We start from the raw sequence: 6,994 nt of genomic DNA, 5'->3' as shown, positions 1-6,994 counted from the left end.
ATATCAGAAGTGATTTTTAATTGAATAGAACAAATAGTGACGGAAATAATTTAATAAACGACATTTCAGACGCCAGATTGTTGACCTAAAGTTTCTTTTTCTAAGAATCAGAACCGTTGGAATGTCGAACCCTCTTGAAAACACAATAAGCAACACCCAATAATAAAATCTGTCACACTTCATCACCAACGAAATTTTTTTTAATTTATTCTAATGAGGACAACAAAGTCGTATACAAAGTTTTGAAATTTTAATATTCCATAAGATGTAAAACATTAAAAACTGAAGTTAAAAAGATAAATTTTATTTGTTATAGGGTTATTTTTATTAGTTTTAATTTTTGAAATAATTATTTAAATTAACAAAGGACTCATTTTGCGAAAATTTTGATTTAAAAAAAAAAAATTAAAGCTCTACTTTAATCCCTATCTTCTCAAGAATTTTAAAACAAAAAGATTGTGCAGTTTGAAATTAAGTTAATTGAAGTCAAATTTTTTATTCGCTAGTTTTTAATTAATTTTTGTTCTGAGTTCTTTTTATTACTACCCAAACTGTAATTTTTCTATTGCTCTTTTTCCCGTTTCGGAAATGAATTTTCGATATTATGGCTATATGAGCTCAATAAACCTTGTTCTTTTAGGACTCCCCCGACTTGATATATAAAATAAAAAAGAATACCCACAACACAAAACACTACTATTCATTCGTATTGAAGCGAATTAATGAATGAGATATTAAAAAATGAATAAATTATTGTACCAATAAACAAAACTCATTCATTAGAAAATGACAGTACTTGAAATAAATCCAGGTTGTCCGTATTATATGTGTATTTTACAGTGTCGAGAGATACATTGAGCGTTTAGTAAAGTCGTAGGAAGATATTTACTGGTCAGCCACTAAATTTCTTGGGTATTTTCAACAATATAATATATACTAGCACTCTTACGGTTACTGTATATCTATATATTTTTTAGAAGTTACTTTTCTTTCTTGTATATCTATATATGTATTTTTTTTAATTTGTTTGACTTAGAGCGCGCAACAGCTACGCTTGATTTAAAAGAAAAGGTATAAAATGATGTTAGGGCGTTCCCACTAGTTATTAATGGCTTTGACTTTGTTGCTATGGATATCCATAATTCTTTACCCGGTGCGAAAGAGCCTGAGAGAAACTTGATCGTCTGGCAAATGAAATCACCGCGAAAAAAATTATTGATGATTTTTCTTTTTAAATAAATATATTTTTATGATCTATACCAAACTATCCTTCCGTTTATTTTTTATCCTATTTCAATAAATATTTCAAATTGCAGCATAATACACAATCATTATTGTGTTAGAAGGTAATGAAGATTTTTTAGAGACGAGAGCCACGGGTTGTCTAGTCGAAAAAAAAATTTTTTGCAAAAAATCTTTAGATTTGTGGCAAAAATATGAGCGACTTTTTTGGGACTTTTTTTTTTTCCTCAAAATAATTCTAAGAGTTAAGACTTTTTTAAAAAAATTTAGTCCTCTTCACAGATAATTTTTCTGATTTTCAATATCGCTTAAATTTATTGAATTATTAACAAAAAGTTGAGACACTTTATTTTTATTTATGTTTTTGTTAATAATAAATTGAAGAATAAATTCTTCAGAATTATATATTTGATTCAAAAACATTTTTTTTTCTGTGTATAAAATTTTCGTGATGTAAAATAAATTTTTATTAGTATAAAATCCTCAGCGTGCAAAAATTTATAAAATTAACAATAATAATTATTGTTAATTTATTGAATTTAAAAAAAAAAAAATAGAAAATGGTGAAAAACGGTTCAAAAAATTTAATTTTATAAAATATTAAAAAGAATTTTAACGCAAATGATCAATAATGTAAATGAATAAATTAAACAAAATAATTAGTGCATTTTTATAATCAAATTCGAGAAGTTAAGACTAGTATATATTTACTAGTGTAAATTTTTTTATTCCTGAAATTTCCTATTATTCTCCCCTTCTTGTTATATCTTGGGTGTATTATTACTATCTTACCTGTTCTTTATTTTTGCAATTTCACTTCACCTTAATGTTCATCTCGAACCGAGACAAATGAGCGGCATCTGTTTAAGTCACTTTTCCGTCAGGCCTGTCTTTAATTTTTGACTTATAGACGTCGGAAGCATCCTTAAATGAAAAAAAAAAAACATACACAAAAAAAGGACTCGACTATATATCGAGGTAACTTTAACAATAGTATTAAAATAAAAACAAGTGGTTAATTCACCTGACTTTATTTAGGGCTCGCCTGAGAACTTTTCGATCCTCATATGTTATTCTTATTCAAGTATACTGTGAGCATATTGAGTTAACAGTTTTTAAAAATTACAGTTAGAAGTCATTGAGCCGTTAATACAAAAATTGTGAACATGAATAAGTTTTTTCTTTTATTTGCAAATCGGAAACCACTTGAGAAGTTCAATAAATAAAGAAATCAGTTATTTATTAAATATTCACTCAAAGATATTTTTTTAAGAGTTCGCCAATTTAATTTGATGGGGCGTTCAGACTTCGATACGGTTTGTTGCTTAAAAATCGATTAGATTCCAAAAATCGATCGGTCAAGAAATTTAACAGTTACTCTGGAAAAAATTTTTTAAAAAAGTGATCAGCAAAAATACGTCTTAAACAAATCAGTGTTGGAAATTTCTACATCAATTGACATTGTTTCAAAAATTGACAATTTTAAAACTGCAAGAAGCTTCAAAATTAAATTCAATTCTGAAAAATTTTCTAATAAATTGAAAATAAAGCGATCAATATTATTTTAATGATAACACTGATTTAATTTCTTTAAATTAAATTTTTTTTTGATTACAAATATTTTCAAAAAAAAAAAATAAATTAACAAAGGCAAACGAAAATAAGTAAGTCGGAGAACCGTGAGTTATAAATATAAAATATATATTTTCATGATGATTGTGTGAATAAAATAATGAGATGTCGCCCTAAATTCAAGTTTAGATCACTTATAATGTACTTGACACATACAAATTGAGAAAATTTTTTCGTTTGACGCGTCAGCGTGTTATGCTTACTCTCAAGATAAACCATTAATATAACTTCTTTTTTGACTCTTGGAACACGGGTTAGTCGTTTTCCGGTTCCGTATCCTTTACCGCTTCAGAAAGTAATGATTAGCGCTCTTAGCCTTTCTTCAATAACGGAAATCGTTAAACCGCATATCGACTTTGGCCCATAAATTATTTTTTATATTTCTTTCTTTTTATTTTTCATTTTTTTTATCTTAAGTTTTAATTCTTATTGTTCCGTAAAAAATTGTATTCACGATCTCAATGAAGTCTACAATAAATATATAATGGATATGTACATACATATATGTATCATATTTTACTTATGATGTAATAAACCTGACATCGAAGTAATCAACGTAAAAAATATGATGAAGTATATTATTTTAGTGAATACGGAAGTTTATACTTTTACAGGGAATACTTTTGTGTGTTTTACAAGTTTATTAAAGATCAAAAAGAAATATTTTATATAATTTTAAAAAGTATTTATAAAATATCATACAAAAAAAAAAAATGACAAATTCAGTTTACTGGAAATATTTAAACTTTTTTGAATCATGGAGAACCTTTTACAATTTAAAAAAAAGTGTAATATTTTTATATTAGTATAAATTACATTTTTAAAAATATATTTAGTGAATTTATGTCAACCAATTAAAGAACTTTTACAATTAAAGAGTTTATTAAAAATATTTTTTTGTTAAATAAATAAAAGATATTTTTATTTTAAGTAAAGAAAAAAAATTATTTGTGCAGATATGACTTAATTTTTACTAATTAGATCTAAAGAAAATTTTTAACGCGTGAATTATTTGTTATTTTGATGGACAATATTAATTGATGAATTATTTTTTACATATACAGCCGATAGGTTGCGCTATGTCGCAGGTGAACGAATTGAAATTCTGATGTATGGGCAAAGGTAACAATAAATGGTATAAGTTCGGGCACAAGGCAATAGTAAATTTCCAAACCAAAAGATTTTATTAAGATATTAAATATTTATTATAAGTTATTCAAAAATATTTCGAATATTATTTATGCTCGATCGTAAATACTTTGCACTTTTAAAGTCATTAATACACATTTAACATTTTCCGAATTAAATTGGAGAAAGTAATTCTATCGTTCTGTGGAATCTATGAACTTATTTTTAATACCTGAAACTTTTTTATTGTCATAAACTTTTAATAGGATCTTGCATGCTTAACAAAAATGCTTAAGTACAACTAAAACATTGTTTTAGTTTGCTTTCTGTATTATGTTAGTAGTTCCAAACCGAAAAAATTTATTTTGATCATTCTTTGTTGTCTAATAATAACGATTTGTAAAAATTATTGAAACAATTTCTTTTCTCAAATTATTTCAATACTTAAAAAACCTATTCTTTCACAAAAAAAAAAAAAAAAATCCAAAAATATATAGTATGTTAATATTATTTAATTTTCAATAAATCTATTAGGTAGAACAAAAATGTATTTAACCCCTGAAGATACGTATGCTCAATTTTCAAAGCGTAATTTATTCAGATAATTATTAATTTAACGTCATTTTCCTAATTAAAAAAAAAGATTCACAATCTTCTATACTCTTTGTTCCGTTTTCCACAATAATTAATCCTCAACATTACTGTAAATAACATTCAAATTTAACAATTGAATCCTCATACTGTAGCACAATTTATGTCATTTATTACGTATAAAACATTTGCTCTCAAGCAGAGCAAAAATAATTTATTAGCAATAACTGTATCTACTTTAACCAAGCCAATTATCTTGTCCATATGCACTCTTTCATCCAATTTTATTTTTCGCTTTACAGTATAAATATATACAACATCAAATAGAGTAATTTCGAGTATTATTTCTCCCGTCTTTCGCAAGAGATCAAAAGCGTATTGTCAAAAAGTGTAGAATAGTGCAAAGTTAAACGAAATTATTTGAGAAGAAAGTATTGCATAGAGTAAAGCAATATCAGAATGCTCGGTCCATTGGCGCGGTAATGTAAGGTATAAGAATTGAAGATCCTCCTCGTCCAGCGGTAGCAGTTTTGACGGTAGTACGATTACTTGACTGGATCCTGGATGCTAGGCACTCTTCTCTCTCTCTCTCTCTGTCTTTTCTTATCTCACTTGAAACCTACCATTTATATTTTCTCTCGGTTATATACTTTAATCCCGTATATAGAGTGACTGAATTCTCATACAACACTCTGGTAAAGTTGTTCAAAGCATTAGCATCAGCATCAGCTCCCTACTGAAGGTGGTGGCCGAGTCAAGAGCTTCTCATTTAGTGCGGGGTCTCTTCTCTTGGTAAACCGAGTGCAATAGCAAAAGCAAAAGCAAAAGCAAAAGCAAAAGCAAAAGCAGAGGCCGAGGTAGAGGCAGAGGCAGAGGCAAAGGTAAAGAGGTAGAGGTAGAAGCAAAGGAATATACTAGTGAAGCAAGTGGAGGTGAACGAAAGGAAACCAACTCTCAGGCATTCGTTTCTGTGCTCCACCTTCCTTTACCTCCTTAGCCTCCTTTATCCTCCCATATCTTTGTACTTGTATACTTCTTTCCCTCTTACACACTTTATTCAGGAAGATCGTCGAGTTGAGTCGACTCCTGCACATTTTCACCGGTCTCTGTCTTACCTCACACCCTCTCTGTTACGCCCTCCCACCTCGCTTTGCCCGTATGTAACGGGCGGCTCCATCTCACTCTAATTCTATCTCGTGGCCTCCCGTTCTCTCTCGCCCGAACAACCTATCAACTCGGAGGGTAGACACCGGGTCCCGGACGCCCGATTCTCTCATCCCATCAACCCAGGTTCTTACACCGATACGGCCCGTAGCGATCTCACTGTAGTCGTGCCCGCTATACACGCGAAAGCCACGCAAAGAACCGGCATGCAACGGGTGTACAACACGTAGACACTCCAATGATGTTTTATATTTCTTCTCTCTCTCTCTCTCTTATCCTGCTTTTCGCTTATTTTTTTATTTTTATTTTTATTCTTCATTTTTTCTTTTTTTCTCTTTTTATTTTATTTTCTTTACGTTTTGTTTTCTTGTTATTTTGATATGATAGCTGGGTGTATGACGCGAATCTACCCTCTAGACGTTGAGGGAGGATGACAACGGATGACCTTTGATATGAATGTTCAGACTTAACATTTCTCGGTAACGGTTTTTTATATATTTTATATATTTATATATTTTACCTGATATTACCACTTTTGTAGAGTTTGAGTAAGACACTTGGTGGAATTAATTTTTATGATAAAAAATATAAGGTTTCTAGATAAATTTAATATCATTATATAGAGAAGACATATTGCTAAACATAAAGATAATTCACAATTGCCTTAGAAGCATATTATCTACCAGATAATAACCCGCAGTCATAGGAAATGGTTTTTCTTGGAATTAGAAAAATAGACTTGAAGGTAATTTAACGAAACACGTGTTCAACAATTACACTTGTCAGTTGTAAGAGTTAAGTATAAATATACACTACATACCGTTGTAAGTTCACATCATAATTCTGTGACAATGGTATAATCGAATAATTCAAGGAAATCGCATTCACTAATTTTATTTATATACTTTGCGGATAGCAACAAATGTCTTTATAGATCTAAGAGTATAAGAAACTAACTCAATTATTGTTTTATCAGAAGTCGAGTGGAATTTGTCTATTCAATTATCGAAAATCAGTTTTTTTTTTTTTTACTTCTATCGATGTCTCTACGAATAAAAGTTGATTAATTTTGAAGTTATACCTTCGATGTTATTGATATTAATTTTTAAAAGTAATCATTCGATCGCTCCAATGGCTGATCAAGAAAAAAAAATAACAGCACCAAAAAGGGACCCAAGGCTTGAAGCAATATGAGAGTTAATAAAATCTGCAACTGTTTGGAGTTAAATTTAAGAGT

Source organism: Cotesia typhae, unplaced genomic scaffold (assembly GCF_013202065.1).
Source record: "Cotesia typhae breed Kobodo isofemale line unplaced genomic scaffold, CoteBio_Ctyphae scaffold_13, whole genome shotgun sequence".
Lineage (NCBI taxonomy): Eukaryota > Metazoa > Arthropoda > Insecta > Hymenoptera > Braconidae > Cotesia > Cotesia typhae.
The sequence above is the reverse complement of the archived record's forward strand: the minus strand, read 5'-3'. Positions refer to the sequence as shown.